Below are 19,663 nucleotides of genomic sequence, written 5' to 3' on the forward strand. Positions count from 1 at the left end.
GTGGAGGCCTCAAAACATTGTGCGGGGTCATTGCAAATGAAATCATTACAACGGGTTCAGCTTGACTCCTTGCTTCTAGTCTATGCCAGGCTGGGTGTACCTCTAGGACTGGGGTTTCCTTTCATTGGTACCCAGTATCTCTCTTCAGTGAAACTCCAGGCCCACCTCATCCTTCCTCTTGCTGCCCCGGAGGCTATCGCCTAGACCTTCTAGGTAGTTCCCACATCTGCATGACTCTGTGTCCACTGTTTGACAGGCAAGGTTAGGATAAGAGGCCTGGGCTTGCTGATACCCTCTCATCTCCCAGGGCATTTGGATTCTGGCTTACACCCTTACTCTAATAGCAGAGGGCATGGAGTTTTCCTGCTCCTGGCAGACAAAGCTGGGCACGGATGCCTACCGACCATTTAGCTCTCTGTGCCAAGTGAGTCATATTCATTTACCTCACACAACTTGTGAGTCAGCCATGAATTTCAATCCTCTCCCCCCAGCCTACTGCAGCTAACCAGAGAAGACGCACTACCAAGGAATGCCAGGATAACTCATGGTGGCACACCTATTCCCATGCTACAATCTGAGGACCTGGGGGTGACTCCAGGTCGGTGATGTGAAAGTCCCAAGGCTGGGACAAGGCTGTGACTCATCCTACCAGCAACCTTGATTCCCTTTCGCTGTTTGGGAATCACACTGGCTTCTTGAATGTCACAGTTCTCATGATCCAGGTGCTGGCTCTGGCCAGCAGCAGCCACCAGCCAAAGGCAACATATGCTTCCGTTGGTCCCAATTCCTAACTTTGCCTGGCATAAATCCCTCTGTCCCGGGGAATACAAACTTTGAGAACAGGATCCCATTTGGGGTATTTTTAGTGCAGCTTCTTGGGGTCTCCTTGGCCTCTGCCATTTAGTTTCATTAGGTCCAGGGTGGGGCGTGGGAATGTGTGACCTCAGAGGTGAACCTGATGGAAAGAGAAAGGGTCCTAAATAGTAGCCTTTGCTTCTTTGCTTTCCCTTGAAACAAGCCCCCTTCCCTTCTGCTTTATCACCAATATGCTAATAACTTCCACACCTATATTTTTATTGCCCGAATTGTTTTCTCGAATGCTATCAGTGCTATCTCCTCCACACAGCCAGTCCGATGGCCTACAGATGTGCTAGGTATATCAAACACTGAAGACATAACAATTAGCAAAAGTGACAGAGGTTCAGCTAACACTTTGAGAGTAAAACATATTACATCTAGGCCAATCAGAACCTAATACAGTGGTTCTCCACCTGAGGGTCATGACCCCTTTGACAACCCTTTATTTCCAAAATTATTTGTGTTACAATTCATATGAAGAAGCAACGAAAATAATTTTATGGTTGTAGGTCAGCACAACATGTGGAACTGTATTAAAGGGCCGTAGCATTAGGAAGGTTGAGAACCACTGCCCTAATACTTGAGTCCTCAACTCTGGCCGGCCAGCCTCCACTCCATCTTGCCAGCAACAGCCCATCTGACCTGCAGTTAGCTCTTGTTCTTAGAAAGCTCTTATCTAAGCGGTGTCCAGACCTGTTGCTGTGCTCTGTCTGTCGACGGGCCTTGGTTTCCTCTGCTAGAATAGTTACATGTACTTCCATCTAACCACACTTCAAATACCTGTCAATCAACGCACTCCGCATTCTCCTGCCTGCTTCCTCCCTGCCTCTCTGCTCCTCTCCTCTTACCACCACTAGAACAGGTCAGAGTTGCTTCCCTCTGTTCCCAGCATGTGTATTGTGCATGAATGTGTGCATGTGTACCTGTGTGTGTGAATGTGTGTGTATGCATATCTCTGTGTGTGAATGTATATATAAATATGTGTGCATGTGTAAGATAGATTATGGCAAGGTGGCAGTTCTAAGGATGTGGTAAGCCTGTTTTTTCTTTGGGGGTCTGTTTTGTCATTGATGGGGTCTGTTGTTTCTTTACATCTAGATGGCTACCAGGCAGAGACTGGGTGGTTCAGGGGATCTGCTTACTGTAATCCTTCTGATTACTAACACAAAGGGTCTCAAGGCATATATGTCCAGCCAGACATATGACCAACAGATGCCTCCAGGTCCTTGAGTTCCAGCATCAGCGTTGTCCAATTTTAGCTTATTCCAGCTCGTACCAAGTAGATCAATAAAATGGGAGGCTTTCAAAGCAAAGCAACCCTGTTTCATTACTATAACTAGTTTATTAGTATTGCCCGGATGTATAACCCTGGCACACTGTGCAGCATGATTACCAAGTACTTTGCCGCTGAAGCCATGGCCCAGTTTCCTCGAGACATCTGTTTTCTAAAAGGGTTCTTTTCTGACTGAAGTTAACAGTCACTATTCAGTAGGGCTGCCAAATAGAATACTTGACCTTCGCTTAAACTGGAATCTTGAAGAAAAGACAAATGGTTCTGTAGTATAAGTTGAGTCAGGCATTGCATGAGACATGCTTATACTAAGAAAATACTGAAGTTAGGACTCACCTGGGCAACCCGTGTTGTCTCCAGCCTGTCTGCCATCTTTCCTTTCATTTCTTTCTCCCCTTATGTTCCTTCTTTCTACCCATGCTTTTATGTATGTGTGTATAAATGTGTTCATCTGGGTGGGGGGCACCCTGGTCTCCATGTAGAGGTCAGTGCACACCCTCAAGTATCGTCCCTCACCTTCCAGCTTGTTTAAGAGAAGTTCTCTTTGGTTGTTCATTGTATATTCCAGCCTAGCAGGCCCAAAGCTTCCATTCTACCTCCCACAGCTCATGTGTCTACTGCACCCAGTTTATGTGGTTTCTGAGGATTCGAACTCGGGTCTTCACACTTGTGAGGAAGCATTTTACCCACTCAGCCATCTCCTAGCCCCAGGCCATTCTTTGTCTCCTCCCCTTTTTCTCTTTTTCCTTTGCTCTTTCTTTTCTGTCCACTCCCTCCTTTCCCTGTCTCTCACTTTCCCACTGCTCACGTCTTCTTCCTCACACCCTCTAACCTGGCCATGAACAACCAAGACTTATGCCTTGCTAGGCCATCCTGAAGGCTACTGGTCTACTACCAACCTCCCTTTCTCCATCTCTCCTCCCTCTCTCCCTCCCCCGCTCTTTCTTCTTTCTTCAGCCAATTCCTTGTGAATGGTCTGTCTAGTGAGACTGCTCAGTCTTGCCAGGCCTACTGAATAGTCTCACCTCTATTTCAAATTGTTTCAGATTTCAGTCTCGTAGGACAACATACAATAGATGTGCTGCCTTTGTTGATTTCTATTATGGGATTTTAAAATGTATGTAGGATAATTTACCCAGGAAAGCTGCTTGAGCAACCTCCGAACTGATGACTAATAGTTCACCAGTTGCAAACAGGTGTAACCAGTCTAGCTGTGCAAATGACACAAACGCCACAGGGGTGGAGATCCTGGGAGTTAGGACACAGTTCTTGTCGACGGGAAGCAGCGTGCTGGGAGGTGTCTGTAGTGATCTAAAGGCATGTGCATTTACCCCGTTCCTATTTTTTCTTTTGGGGACTAAAGAAAGATTGATTTACTCTTTTATTTTGGTTCTACTATGATTCCATTTTAGCCCATACATTCTAGACCCCATCCAAAGTCAAGAGAATAATCTGTGGGGAATCTCCTCTGGAGCTCTGGGTCATTCCATACATCAAAAGGTTTTATCTCTTCTGCCTGAGAAGCAGCTAGCTGAGTCATGGGGGTGGTTATCTCTTCTCAGCTACTGAGGCAAACAAGCATCTTTGTGCGTATGTTATGGTTGATCCTCAGTTCCCACCCAGTCCTCTGTGTGTGTGTGTGTGTGTGTGTGTGTGTGTGTGTGTGTGTTTCTGGGAATTAAATCCTAAACCTGTGTATGCTGGGCAAGTGCATGCCACTGGGCCATACTCCAACCTGTTTCCTTGTTGTGTATGGCTCTCGGCAGGCAAACAATAATCACAGGACAGGAAAACACATGGTTGTTAAGAACAGCCTGCATCAGTGTCCCTGGCGTAAGGCTTTAACTTGCTAAGTAATTATTGTCAACACATTAGATGGGTGCAAGCTGGTTCCGTGTGCAGGTGTATGCTTTATGCCTCTGGAAATGACAACTTAAAACTTTTTTTTTTTTTACTAAGAATCATCTATGAAATGAATGCATAAACTAAACATGGATGTTTGGAAATGTCAAAGAACTTAGTAGAGCAAGATCGAGATGCCTCTGAGCTACAGGGAACACACTTGAAATCTAGTGTTTTAAATAAAAACATCCCAGTCATTGTTCTAAATACAGGCTTCTCTATGGCCATCCCCAGGGATTCTGTTCCTGAGGGCCATGTAGCCCTGTTTGTGAGAACAACAGCCCGAGAGCTAGACTCACCAGCTGCTGAACTGGAACTCTCTCGGGCCCCAGAGTCCTTGTCTGTGATGAGAGGACAGCAGCGTCTGTCGCATGATGTGTGGTGCGGCTGGCGAGTGACCATGAGGAAAGCACCAAGCAGAAGATGTGCGTGTCAAAGCAATTGATTCAAAGCGGCACAGCAGGTGCCCAAGACACGGGCTATGCCTTATTGTTTTCTCTTTTAATTAAAATAGAATTACGTCACTTCCCCCCCATTCCTTTCCTCCCTCCAACCTTCACAGCTACCTCTTAAAGTGATGGCCCCTTTTTCTTTAATTATTAGTGATATATGAAAGACCCTCGACGAGGACCTCTTTTCGGGAGGAGACCTCCCCAACGCCAAGGAACAGGCCGAGACCGCACGGATGCAAATCGCAAGAGGTTTATTGAATAGACACAGGTACCTGTGGGCAGCAAGATCTCTCGGAAGATTTGCGCCCCTGCCAACTGGAGGGCGGGCTTTTTATAGGGAAGAGCAAAAAGCAAGTTTACAGAAGCAAAAGCGTGGTTATCGATTGACCGGAATGAGGCGGAAGCATGAATGGTTTCCCCTCTCAGCATGGGTGTCAGCAAGAAGCAAGTTTACAGAAGCAAAAGCGTGGTTATCGGAATGCGGCGGGGGGCATGAAAGGTTTCCTCTCTCAGCATGGATGCCTGGCAACAATCATCCTGTTCCTATCTTATAGCTAACCTGCTTTGTTGACATCCTATCTTATTGACATCTTGCCTTGCAGTCTTCCTATCTCTATCTCCTGCTCTCTCAGGCACATGGGATGTTCTTACGGGAGCAGGCTGGCTGCTGATCCGGAGAGTTTTTTTTTTTTTTTTTAAAGCAAATAGGACGTTCCCCCGGGAGCATGCTAGCTGCGGGTTTTGAGGAGGGGGTCTGTAGGGTCTTTCAATATACACACACACACATATTATATATACATATATGTGTATATATGTAGAAATATGTAAACACAATCTCCTGAGTCCAGTTTGTGCAGCTTGTGTGTACATGATTTCAGGGCCGACCATTTTGTTATGAATAACTAATTAGGGGCCTCATCCCTGAGAAGGACTAATTCTCCTTCTCTCTTCAGTCATTAGTTACCTGTAGTTCTTTGCCTAGGGACGAGACCCCATGAAATTTCCCCTTGTTAGCATATTTATTGGTATTATCATTGTTCAGGTCTCATTTAAGCAGCCATACTGTAGAGGGACCATGGGTATAGCTTCCTTTCTAGGAGACGCAACCTCAGCAGATGCCCTGGACCTCTTCCTCTTACACTCTTTCCACCCCTCTTCCGAAATGTTCCCTGAGCCTTAGGTGCAGGAGCTGTGTTGTGTTTCTACTGAAGGTAGATGTTCCACAGCCAGTTGGTCTCTGCATATGGGTACTTGTGGTTTTCTATGACGGTCTCTGCTGCAGAGAGAGGCCTCTTTGATGGCGGATGAGAGCTAAACTTACCTGTGGGGAAGAGGAGAAGTCTTAGAACGCAGTTAGAATGATGTTGGCTTAGCAGAGTGGCGGTGGTAGATCTTCTCTAAGATCAGCCTGCACTTCAGTGAGCACTGTGGCCTTGGGCTGGCTTAGAACACAATTGGGCTGCGCATTCTTTTCTCCGCTTCTGTTTACTGCTAGTTGACCTAGCCTGAGAATTCAGCCCTCAAGAAAGGAAGTAGCCCATTTCCCCAGGAGCCTGGCAGTGTCTTTCTGCTCCAAGAGTTTGGAACACTGAGAAGCACATAGCAAGCAGGAACCTCACCACAAACTTAGGCACCAATGAAACACTGCCAACTTCTAAGATACTCTTGTGGAGGAACACAAGTGGTCACAAGAACTTTGCAGCTTGGGTCCTGACCCCTGACAAGTCTAGCAAACACGGAGCTGTTAGCACACCGCGTGTAGGATGCCTCAAGGACATGAGTTCAAGACAACACCACCCCACCCTAGCACCTCCTTCCTGACCTTCAAATGCTTCTGGGTCCCACAGCACTGGCCTCTTCTCATCTCGACCTTCGTTATTTTCTGAAGTAATGCCATCCGGTATCCTTGCTTTTGATGAGCTCCAAGTTGATATTATTATATCTCTTGTTGGGCCACAGACTCTTATACATCCTTTAGTCTGCTCTGCATCTGCCCGTGGGTGCCTGAAGGGCTCTTATACTTAATGCGTTGGAAAAGGAACCCTTGTTTCCAGATCCACAGCCTCACTATCTATCTACACAAACTTCCCCTGGCTTCCTTCCCCAAGGGTTTCCTCCTGGGAAAGGGCACCGCCATCTCTTGGGGTCCCAAATGGAGCAGTGAGGAGGTGATTCTGCTCCCCACTCAATGCCTTGCGTGTCCTTTCCTCTCCACTCCGCCACATTTCCTACCACACTCCGCACTACCTGTTATCTCTCTAGAACATTCATGTCTCAGGAACTTCCTGCCTTCCTTTTCCTTCAAACATTCTTCTTTTGTATTAGTTGGTGGATGATCTCTTTTAATAATTTAAGTTTGTGCTCAAATAGCAAAGAACTACCCGAAGAAACTTTCCCTTCCACCACATGGAAAACAGATCTGCTCCCATGCCCGTGCCCTAGCCCTTACCCTACCTTTTAAAAAAACTAATTAATTGGCGCATTTGTTGTTACTTAAAAATATTTTCCTTACAGCTCATTTGTCAACCTGAAACTATGCTACCTATTGGTATACTGTCTGTCTTCCACACTGCCATAAAAATCTTCAAGAGTCTAGAGTGCTTTACTCAACACAGTATCCCAAGTTCTAGAATAGTGAGCAACTTATACAGGGTTCTTCAAAAGATAACTGGTTGCAAGAATGAATGACGGATGAGTAAGTGAACTGGAAGAATAATTAGTGTTAGTATGTTTTTTAAAAATCTGTTTGTCTCTAAATGATTGGATAGGTGAGAAAGGAAGAAAGGACTTAGCCGGCCGGGAAATAACATAAGAAAAGCATAAACAAGATTACAAGATCTATGTGACAATAGATTAAAAACAACTGATCTGGCAGACAGCAAATGACAGACCAAGAAGGAACAGCTAGAAAAGAGGACATCTAAGCAAATGCTGACTGTCACAGAGAGTTCTTTGTGGGGTTGCGGAGGTAGGGTGACTTTTTCCAGTAGGTGTCAAGATGCTAATGATGTGTGCCTATCCATGATGATAGGAAGCTGGGGATAAAGGAGTGCTCTGCCACCAGCCAAAGACTCAAAGATTTGGTCAAAGTCTTATAAAAAATAAATAAATAAAGGACTCTTCAGTTAGCCTTCCTCCATGGCCTTAGTAGAAACCCTAGTAAAGACCCCATTGCCCTTTAAATACATTTCAGAAAGGTGAGGGCACTGCAGAATCTGACAAAGGGTCTAGACTGGTGTAGGGTCCAACCTGGACTCAGTTGTCAGGGAGGATTGTTTATTGCTGCAAGATCCAGCAAGCATTGGGGTTTTTGTTGTTGTTTATTTGTTTGTTTGTTTCCCCCTCTGAACACAGGAAAATGGGTTAGTGCCCAAAAACACATTGGAAATATTTTGGAGAGAATGTTGGGTTTTTAATCATCAAAAAATAATCCCAAATGAATCATCTACATGGTTTTTCGTAGGCTGCCTCAAAAGACACCCCTGCTTTAGGAAGTGAGATTTTTGTTGGTTTGAAGTTATACTTGGCAGCTTTGCTCCGAAGAAACACACGTGACCTTTTGAGAAATCCTATTTCCTGCAGATGTTGTGGACTTGTGTCAGTGGTGCAGAATGGATTGACTGTGTGAAAAAGCTGGAAATGACCTAGATAAGCACAGCAAAACCCAGAGGATCTGCTCATTTTTTCTCTATTAAGATCAAGTGACTAATTGGATGGCGAAGCCTATTACAGTTGCCTGACTCCCTCCCCTCCAGGATGAAAGCAGCATCTCATTAGATTGTGCCAAAGCCACGACTTAGAGAAGGCTTTAGCATCACCCCAGCCCCAAGCTTGTAACTGGGTCATTTGTTGTGCCTGGTAGAACCGTCCTCCCACTGTGCCTCCCCAGGTAACACACCACAGCGTCACCAGGGGTAGCAGGGACAATCAGCTTGAGCTTCAGGGTGCCTCTCCCCGCCCCCATCTTCTCCTGCACTTAGATGGAGAATTCCATGTAGGGGGTGTCACATCACTGGGTACCCAGCCCTCTGCCATGTGCCTTGCATATCGTCACTCAGTGAATCCTCACATCTGAAGGAGACATCACACCATGCCACACACGGAGGAAGTAAACTCAGGAGACATTTGTCCTTTGAGGTCTGTGTCTTTCAGATAAGGAAGATCTTGACTCTCAGAGCTCCTGTTTTGGAGGCCCTGAACCTCCACAAAAAGAGCTCTGCCTAGCCACAAATATGTATGCATACACAGTACAGTTAGGGCTTTGTACTGTTATCCCTTGTTATTCCCTGTCTAGTTTTACTTCAGTTGTGAGTGTTTTCGCTTGGGTTTTGTTTTGTTTTGAGACAGGGTCTTATTTTTTTAACCCAGGCTGACTTCAAACTTCAGTCCTGCTGCCTCCACCTCCCAGGGGCTGAGATCACACTTGCTAGACTCACTTGTTTCAAGTTGTAGCCAAGGAAACAAAAGTCCAGGAGTCAAAAGCATACTGGAGTCACCACAGAACACATCTCTTCCTGTATCGTCTTTGTTCATCTCCATGCCTAGAGTAAAGAGAAGCCGAGGTAGACTCCTGTGGTGACGAGAGGTCCTCCTTTGTGAAGTGGGGCCTAAGTGTGTGACCCCAGCAGGTGGAAGATAGAGTCAGGGGGACCACTGGACACACTCTAGGTCAGGCCCCATGTATCCAGGCATGTTTACATCCAAAGTAAGCAAAACATGAATCCGGCCTATCTCCCTAAAGTCTAAAAGTCAATACAGGTGGACAATCAGAACAACAAAATAGGTTTAAAATAAACATAATCCCATTGTCTCTAAAAAAAAAAATCTATTAGTAGGAGAATTCCTGGATGTTCCCCGCAGCAGATAGCAATATTCCTTTATCCCCACATTGTGGGAAATAGCCAGAGAAAGGGATGGTGGAGAAAACAACAGGAAGTAGCAAAGTCCCCCAGTTCAAACAGCTCTTGGAAACAGTATTTACAAGAAAAATGTAACACAGTCATTGTATTATTAGAGCCACGGAGTAAACACTCCCTACAAGTACCTGGGTACTGCCTGTCATGGCTATTCTTGGTTGTCAATTTGGCGACATCCGGAACTAAAACCCCAAACTAAACCTACATCTTAGGCTGGGCACACCTGTGAGGCTTTTTTTTCTCAATGATATCATTTGAAATGGGAGGAACCACTTCTAATCCAGCTCTTGGAGAGGGAAAGATTCATCTTTAATCTGGGCCACACCTTCTGCTGGTAGCCTATACAAAGGACATGGAAGAAGGAATGTATTGCAAAGTCCATACATTCATAGGCAATAGAGCCTACTTCTTCTCTGAAGACCGTCTGAGACACGAAGCCTTATAGACTGAATCACACCTGGATTCTTGCATCTTCCATTGGTAGACAGCCATTGTTAAGATTAGCTGGACCACCGCCTATAAACCACTCTAATAAATCTAAGTTCTGTTCCTCCAAAGACCCCTGAGTAATATACGCTACCCCACATGGCAGTTATTGACAGCAAACCTGGCTTAATTTTACCATCATCATCATGATGTTTTATTGTTGAGACAGGCTATGCTGTGGACACTGCTAATATTGAACTCTAAATCCTCCACAATCCTCCTGTTTCAGCTCCACCCCCGCCCCAGTGCTACAAGAAGATTAGGCAGATCCACCTCTCCCCGGGAACTGGGCAGATATTAAACTTTGTTAGAGCATTTTTAAAAACCGGTTAGCATAGCTGTTAGTGTTAATGGTAAGTGCTTCAAGTTTATATTACATGAATGCCTTCTAAGGTTCATTTTCCCGTAAAGAAGCAAAAACACTGGGGATAGGGCAATCTAACTCCCTAGTTAGCAACTATTGAACTCTCTCCTGTTGCCTGAGCTGCCTTGAGCAAAAAGCCTATTTGTCTAAGGGCTAGCCAGACTACTCTCACCGCCCTACCTACCGTGGTGACAGACTTTGAGATAACTGAACCAAGAGTGCAGCTGATTGCCCCCAGTTCCTGAAGGCACCAGCCCAGCCAGAGCTGTTTAAAGCGGTTTGTATAGACTTTTCACAATCATAAGCTTCAAGAAACTATTCACACCTTGGCAAGACAGGGAGTGCTTTTCTTGGTGGAGGGGCTTCTGTGGTTGGTGATAAGGAACAGGCTAGGCTTGGGTGAAAAACCCTCATCCTTAATGACTGTGATTGATGATAAGAGACAAGGCCATAATTGGCTGGAGCTAGGGCCACTAATTGACCCAAAATGGATGGCTGTGATTGGTCCAAGCACCTCCCCAAGCTACTTAGGCTCACCCAGGGAATCAGCTGGAGCCACTCTTCTCCCTGTGGATGTGATACAAGGAAGCCTTCTCTAAAGTGGTCTTTTCTTCCTCACTTTCAGCAGTGTGAGCTGAGCTGGTACCGGATCCAACACCACTTGCCTGTGATCCTTGGTGCTGGGCTCCTGAGTGGCCCATCTTATCTTCCTGAGCTTCTGGCCTCAGTGTCCAAACACGTGCATGTTTTTCCAATTCCCAGTGTCAGGATCCTGGGAAACCTGGCTAGTAAATGGTGCTCGGTTCTCCCTGGACTCTAGTGCCCAGTGCAGAGAACTGGCAACTGCCACTGAACTACTGAAGAAGTACAGCAGGCTTCAGATCTACCCACCAACATCACCCACTGCTCCTACCCACCAACCGCATTAGCAGCTTCCCAGTGAGCCCACTGACCACTAGGATCCTGCTTGCTAGCCAATGGGAGCAGATGCCTATGCCCAGAATCCAGCCATGCCCAGAGCCCAGTTCCTGAGAGTCCCACAGAAGCCCCAGTTTGCATCACACCCAACTTCTGAATGGAGTCTTGACAGAGAAAGATATCCCAAACAGGTGGTGACGATGGCCACTGAAGAAGCAGCTGAACGCATCCAGAGCATTGATGTTGCAACGTGACACTGCCGTCTACAGATGTTTCGGGCCACATTCATGGCTGGCTTAGAGTTGCTGCAGCCAATGGGCGGCAGTGGATAAGCCTAAAGCTTCTCGTGCTGGGGGCCACATCTCGGAGAATTCATGGTCCCAAAGTATCCGCCCTGTTGCCTTGCACATAACTAATTTCATCCAAAGAGAGAATGAGTAAGGAAAGGAGTGCAATAAGGAATGGAGGGAGGGAAGGAGTAAATTAGTTTTCTTTTTTTAATTTATTTTATTTATTTATCATGTATACAATATTCTGTCTGTGTGTATGCCTGCAGGCTGGAAGAGGGCACCAGACCTCTTTACAGATGGTTGTGAGCCATCATGTGGTTGCCGGGAATTGAATTCAGGACCTTTGGAAGAGCAGGCAATGCTCTTAACTACTGAGCCATCTCTCCAGCCCCTAAATTAGTTTTCTGATGCTCAACCTCTGTTTACTCTAAGACTACATCAAAATTTGTTTCCAGTTCTCTTAAAATTTCATACATAGTTTTTTCTCTCACCCCCAGATCTCTAATTTAAATCAAGTAGAGATCCTAATGCCTAGGTAAGATTTGGTGATTTACTTTTTTTCTTGACATCACAGCCTCCATATTAACTCCCTAAACCACACCCACAGCTGCCATGTCTTTTATGCTAGACTGGACTGGCCATGAAATACACTTACAGTTCCTTCTACTCCACCTGGCCCCACTGTCTAAACTATAGGAAGATGGTAGTGGCTGATGTCCGCATGAGCACACCCACACGTGAACACACACACACACACACACACACACACACACACACACACTCCGGGAACTTCAGAAGCTCAGCACTGGACAGGAGAAAGTACTTTGGGGTCCTCGCCCGCTGTTGTCACTCAGTCTAAAAACCCGTTCCACTCCTCACTCTTCCCTTCCTTGGTTACTTTAAATATTTGAGCTGAAAGAACTTTCAAAATGCAATTATCTCTTTTATTTTTTTTTATTACATTTTTGTTTGTTTTTTAAGGCAGGGTTTCTCTGTGTAGCCCTGGCTGTCCTGAAACTCACTCTGAAGACCAGGCTGGCCTCACAGAGATCTGCCTGACTCTACCTCCCAAGTGCTGGGATTAAAAATGTGCACCACCGCCAGCTTTACTGGTCTTTTTAAAAATCAAACTTAACATTACGCGTGTTCATAGCTCTACCGAGCCCTTCTCTTTTAAATGGCAGCACATCATTCACGAACAGGGCGTGCCTTTCTGTTTAAATTCAGGGTCTTGGTGCTGTTCTGAAAGTGAAACATGTTCAGGGAAAACTTGCCATTTAAGTGCCTAAGACCTTTACACTCTGCTACCGGCAAGCCCGCTGCCTTCAGTTTGTTGGGTACTTAGTAACTAGCGAGCTGTCTACATTTTTACTGTATTTTCTTTAGGGGCTGGGCTTAGTTGGGAATGGGTAAGAGATGGCAAAGGTCTTTGGCTATCTGAAGATACAGAGGTCCGCAGATATTTGGCACACTGAACCCAGGTATTAACTACAGCTTTTATCACCTAATAACATTTGCATAATCTACTTATTTCTTATGTCTGCTGTTGATTATCTTTCTCCCTCGCTGCTAAATGAAGAAAGTTCTTTTTTTTTTTTTTTTTTTTTTTTTTGAAGAAAGTTCTATAAGGTCAGGCAGCTTTCTTCTGTTCCATAGACACTGGTTCCTGTTCCACAGCCTTCTCCCAATTCGGATCTGCTGTGTGAGCAACTAAATGAGCTTGGTCATATAAGCTGCTAATGTGATGACTGCCACTGGCTTGTTTGCTTAGCATGATTAAACAGGAAATGTATTTTTCCATATACATAAAGTTGTCAGGAATGGTGGCCCATGCCTTTAATCCCAGTGCTTGGGAGGCAGAAGCGGGAGGATCTCTGTGAGTTCAAAGCCAGCCTGGTCTATACAACAAGTTCCAGAATGCCAGAACTACATAATAGAGAGAACTGTCTTAAACAAAACAAACAAACAAACAAAACCAGCCAGTTAACTGGCCCTAGATTATGTAATATAACCTCTGACCTTCATCTGAGGACCAATGAAAAATCAACCAGTTTCAAAGTTCCTTGATTCAAGTTTTGTTTGGGTTTGCAGTGTTTCTTGATGAGGCTGAAGAGTTAGAAGGATGAGTAGCCTCTTGTCTTAAACTGTCCTGCCATGTCACACTCCACGGGGCTGTCCCTGTTACTGCTTTCAGAGATTTAAAGAATGGAGCCTCAGACCCTAAAGTTCCTATGTGATCATTTTGCTTTCACACAAAGGAAGGTGGAGCCCTAGCTGGTGCTTCAGGCTGTACTCCCGGCTGACCATCTTTCTGTACCGGAGTGCTTGGTGCCGGGAAACTAGAAACGGCCTCCTTTCAGAGAAGAGCATTTGGTGCGCACCCTGTTCTCAGGCAGTCCTCCTGCCTCAGCAGGAGAGTCCACGTCTGCTAATGACGACATAAACAAACAAACAAACAAACAGAAAAACAGACAAGAATGACAGCCGGCGCCGTTGCACACCTGCCATCCCAGAACTCAGGAGGCTGTGGGAATAATTAAAAGTTGGAGCCACCCTGGGCTACATTTAGGGACCCCATTTCCAAAACAAAGCAGAGTAAGAGCTCACAAGCACTCTGTGCGTTTATTTACTGGGAAGAGCAGCTGTGACATTCATCATCTTCCCCGGGAAACTTTCTGCGTCTGTGTGCATGGTCTTATGCCTAATGACTGACAGGTATGTGCAAGGCAGAATGTAAAAGCATTATGGATCAAAGTTACTGCTTTTTGCCTTTCGAATTACCTGGTTTGCTTTTAAAATATGTGAGCGTTTCACACAAGGTGAGGCATGAATTTAGGCCCATCTTGGTCTTTTATGAGTGGCTCCTGACCTATAAAAGTCTCTACCACAACACCAAACTCTCTCTGAGGCTTGAGGAGAAAAGAGTTAGTTAGTTGCAGGGGTGCAAACTAATAGGAAGTTTCTGGTGTTCACATGAGGCCTGACGATGGTACTCAAAGCCACCAACAAACCCTGTTGAATTTGCCATCTAATTCAGTGAGTTAGTACCAGGCAAGCAAACAGAAATGAAAGGCTGTAAAGAGTGGCATGGATGAGCACTTAAACTTCACGAATGTTCTACCATCTGCACAAATGCAGATTCAGATGGGGAGACTACGGACATTGGACACCTAAGTGTGCACCATTTAAGCGCCTCCACACAATTTATCCCATTTCATTTATTGTTATAGCTACATGGATTAGAGAATCATGAGAGAGCTGCAATGTAGCTCAGGGATAGAGCTCTGGCCTGGTTTTCAAAATAATAATAAGCTGGCTGAGCAGGAGGCGCCATCATGGGTGTTGACATCCGCCACAACAAGGACCAAAAGGTTCGGCGCAAAGGAGCCCAAGAGCCAGGACACCTACCTGCTGCTGCTGGTCAAGCTGTACAAGTTTCCGGCCAGGCGAACCAACTCCACCTTCAATCAGGTTGTGCTGAAAAGGTTATTCATGAGTCGCACCAACCAGCCACCTCTGTCCCTATCCCGGATGATCCGAAAAATGAAGCTTCCTGGCCGAGAAAACAAGACAGCTGTGGTTGTGGGAACGGTCACAGATGACGTGAGGATTCTCGATGTGCCCAAACTGAAGGTGTGTGCACTGCGGGTGAGCAGCCGGGCCAGAAGTCGCATCCTCAAGGCTGGGGCTAAGATCCTCACCTTTGACCAACTGGCCTTGGAGTCTCTCAAGGGCCGTGGCACTGTGCTCCTGTCTGGACCTCGGAAGGGCCGAGAGGTGTACCGGCATTTTGGCAAGGCCCCAGGAACTCCCACAGCCATACCAAACCCTATGTCCGTTCCAAGGGCTGGAAGTTTGAACGTGCCAGAGGCAGAAGGGCCAGCCACGGCTACAAAAACTAACCCTGGATCTTACTGTTATTAAAAAAAGCTTTGGATGTTGAAAGTAATAATAATAATAACTCTCTTGATTCTGCTACCCAGTGTATTACTTTCTGTCTGTCTCTTTCTGACTCTCCGCCCCCCCCCCCCCTTGGACAAACTGTGCTGTGTCTTATTTAACTACTTTTAGTTTCTCGTGGTGTTGGGGATTGAACTCAGAGCCTCAAAGATGCTAGGCGAACGCCCTGCCGCTGATGCCAGCTTCTCACAGGAACTCGGAGACAGCCGGGTGCCCTGCTGAGAAACTGCTGTCCTTCTTTACTCCTGCTCTTCTTCAGTTCATCGCCTCTCCCTGTTTCCCCCTACACCTTCTCTTCCTTTTGCTACTTTACAGAAAGAGGAAGATATTCTTATTTTCAGTTTCATGCTGCTACCTCCAAAACTTAGATACATATTTTTCATGATCCTGACGCGTGGGGAAAGAGGGCTTTTGTTGAAAGACTGCAAGGTTAATTTTATCAACTCCGAGCCAATATTTTGCAACTATATTTTATTGTAACTATTCATTTTAGTTAGAATGTCACTACCGTATTTAGCTTAATTGCACGCTTTGATTATAGGTTGCAATAAAAATGCTGGGTTTGAACTAGAATTGTCACAGAAGAGAGTAGAAAAGTTGCCAGGGAAGTCAGGGTAGGAACTGCTGACTCAGCCGAGTGTGATGGTACACGCCTGGGACCCTAACACTTGAGAAGTGGAAGCAGAAGGGTCAGGATTTAGTTCTAGGTCATCCTTGGCTATATAACAAGTTCAAGGCCAGCCTGAGCTTGAGACCCTGTCTCAAAACAAAAAACAAGTCCAAGCACAACAAAAAGGAATAAAAGCTTATTGACTCAGGGAAAAACAAGAATTTAAGTTCAAAATTGAGCTCAGAGGCACACGGCCCCAGGTTCAGTCCCCAGAACAAGGAGTGAGAGGTGGGGAGGAAGTGTTAGCCAGTGTAGTAATAGTAAAAGGCAGCCAAATAGAAAAGGAAGAAATTAAACTGTGTTTGTGATGACATAGTCTTACATATGTAAACTCTAAAGACTCAACCAACAAGCAGTGGGAAATGATCAGTTCTATACTCCAGGATACAACACAAGCCATTTCCACTTCCGTACACAGTAAAGGAACTACCTAAAATAAAAATTAAAGGGCTGGGAATATGACTCAGCTGGTAGAACTCCGTCGAGCCTGTGCAAAGTCCTGGGTCTGCTCCCAGGTGTGGTAGTGGATGTTTGTGATCCCAGCACTTGTGGGTGGAGGGAAGAAGATCAAAAATTCAAGATCATTGTCAGCTGTGTAATGAGTTCGAGGCCCGCTAGTCTGGAACACATGAGGCTCTGGAAGGACAGGAAGGGGGAAAGGAAGGAGAGAAAGGGGGAGAGAGACAAATTAAGAAAAATCCCATTTATAATAGTACCAAAAAGAGTAAGATATTTAAGGAATAAATTAACCAAGGGGCTAAAAGACAAACGTACCGAAAATTCCAAGGCCTTGATGAAAGAAAGTGAACGAAACACAAATACGTACAGGGCTGGAGACATTAAGGTTATATGTTAAGAAAACATCCGTTCGTCTCAAAGTATTGGATATATTGATGCAACCCCTACCAAAAATTCAATGGCATAAATATTATAATGAAACTCATCGTCATACATAATTAATATATGCTATAAAACATCTTAAACATTCATTGACATATTTTACAGAAATAGAGCAATTCTGATATTCACATGGAACTACAAAAGACCATGAATAGCCAAAGAAACCTTAAGTAATAAGAATAAACAGTGGAATAACATTTCCTAAGTCCAAATGATGTCATAAAGTTAGAATAATCCAAACAGTAGGACACTGGTACAAAAGCAGACAGAGAATCCGTGTGTATGGTCTCCCAGTCTGTTTGACTCTAGCGTCCAGAGACCATCTCATACACCACAGCCGATGCAAAAGCATGAGGATTTTATTAATTCTGTCATGACAGGGTCCCCCAGCATTCAGGAAGCCGAGGGACCTCGAATAGCGGGTACAGTCTACTTTTAAAGGGGCCACAGAAGCAAGGGGGGTTGTTCTTTGACTATTCTGATTGGCTTATTTGAAAGGGCTATTACCAATAATTGACTGGAGAGCTGTTGCCAGATCAGATGAGGTAAGAGGTCATTTTGACCCCGTTTCCCAGGGGACTGAATCAAAACATACGTATATGGGTAATTGTTCAGGAACTGAGTACGTGCAAGTGTAGCTGTTAGGTCCTTGGTTCCCAGGGGAGGAGGGGAAGCACTATGGCACAGAGGCTGAGAGGATTCAGAATTGTCAAAAATGGCTTCAGGATTGTCTTAAAGTCTTACAGTCTTTAACAAGCGCATTGAGATGACTCATCAGGGAAAGAATAGTCTCTTCAACAAAAGGTGTTGGGAAAGCGGACCATTACCTTACCATTAAATCTGCACTTTAGTTGTACACAAAAATCATCCAAAATTGATTAGAGACTTAAATATCAGCTCCAAAGACATAAAACTATTAAAGGAAAACATGAAGAAAAATCCACAAGATTAACCTCAGCAGTCCTGTGTGTGTGTGTGTGTCCTGAAGCACAAGCAATAAAAGCAAAATAAGCGGTCAGATTGCACCAAACTGAGAAGCTTCTGCACTAAAAGGGACACTCTGCAAAAGGAAAAGGCAGCCTACAAAATAAGTGAAAATATTTGCTGGCCCTGCATCTGGTAAGGGGCTAATGCAATAGAGTTAATAAAATAATTATATAAAGAATTCAACGCTCAACAGTAGAACTAACCAGGTAGCACTTTTCTCTAAAACTGGCAAAGCAAGCTGCATCCGGTGCTATCTGCCTCAGCACGCAGAAGGCTGAGACTTTGCAATTGCTCTGTGTTTGAGGCCATCATGGAGCACACAGTGAGTTCCAGGAGACAGCCTGAGCTAGAGAAGGAGATCCTGTCTCCAAAACAAATAGCAACAACAAAACAAGGCTAAGTTTATAGCTCAGTGGTTGTGCTGGATGGCTTAATGTCAACTCGGCACAGCTAAAGCGGTCTGAGGAGGGGAACTCAATTGAGAAAATGCCTCCATAAGACGGGCTGTAAGCAGTCTGTAAGCATTTTCTTTTCTTTCTTGTTTTTTGTTTTGTGGGACAGGGTTTCTTCGTGTATCCTTGGCTGTCCTGGAACTCGCTTTGTAGACCAGGCTGGCCTTGAACTCATCTTCTTGCCTCTGCCTCCTGAGTGCTGGGATTAAAGGCGTGTGCCAATACTGCCTGACTAAGGCATTTTCTTAATTATTGACTGACGAAGGAAGACCCAGCACATTATGGGTGTTTCCATCACTGGGCTGGTGGTCCTGGGCTCTCTAAGAAGCAGGTAAGTCAAGAGGAGCAAGCCAATAAGCACCACCTCTCCATGGGCCTTTGTATCAGCTCTGGCCTCCTGTCCTGACTTCCTTTAAGATGAACAACGATATGGAAATATAAGCCAAATATTTCCTCCCCATCTTGCTTTCTGGTCATGGAGTTTCATCTCAGCAACTGAAACCCTAACTAAGACAGTGGTAAAGTTCTTGACTAGTATACGTAAGATTCAAGGTCCTATCCTAGAATTACAAAAAAAACAAACAAAAACCTGAGCAAATATTAAATAATATGCACATAACCCTAAGGCATGTTTAAAAAAATGTTCAACACCATTAATCTTCAAGGAAACGCAAATCAAAACCACAATACGATACTATCATCGCCACTGTTAGAATGGCTGCTGTCAAAAAGATAAGAGATGTTGGCAGAGCCGGGAAGAAAACAAAGTTTGCACACTGCTGATGGGACAGAAATTGGTACAGTCATTGTGAAAACAGAATGGAGGCTCTGCAAAAAGTTAAAAAACAGAATGGTCAGCAACCCCACATCTGGATAGAGGCAGAAGAAAGGAAATCAATACAGGGATGAGACAGCTGCATCCCTATCTACGTTTATCACAGTGAAATCCACAACAGCCAAGATATGAGAACAACCCACAAGTAAATAGATGGATGGATAGACGCAAGAACGTGAGAGACAGACAGACAGACAGAGATTTACACCCAATGGAATATTCAGCCCTTTAAAAGGAGAAACCCGGACTAAGGAGGCAGCTCAGGCAGTCAAGTGCTTGCTTTGAAAACTAAGGACCTAAGTTCAAAAATCAAAACCTCCCTTGGTAAGGTGGTGCTTTGGTGATCCCCTCCCTGGGGTACAGAGACAGGCAGATCCTTGGC

The 19,663-nt window shown here is 45.1% G+C and overlaps 1 pseudogene; it reads left to right on the forward strand.

Moving 5' to 3' along the window:
* The first annotated feature begins 14,812 nt into the window (after nucleotides 1-14,812).
* Nucleotides 14,813-15,379, forward strand: LOC121455445 (annotated as a pseudogene).
* The last annotated feature ends 4,284 nt before the right edge of the window (nucleotides 15,380-19,663 follow it).

This window comes from Microtus oregoni, unplaced genomic scaffold, assembly GCF_018167655.1.
Source record: "Microtus oregoni isolate MIOR12 unplaced genomic scaffold, Mior012 000013F_ref0000133, whole genome shotgun sequence".
NCBI classification, from domain to species: domain Eukaryota; kingdom Metazoa; phylum Chordata; class Mammalia; order Rodentia; family Cricetidae; genus Microtus; species Microtus oregoni.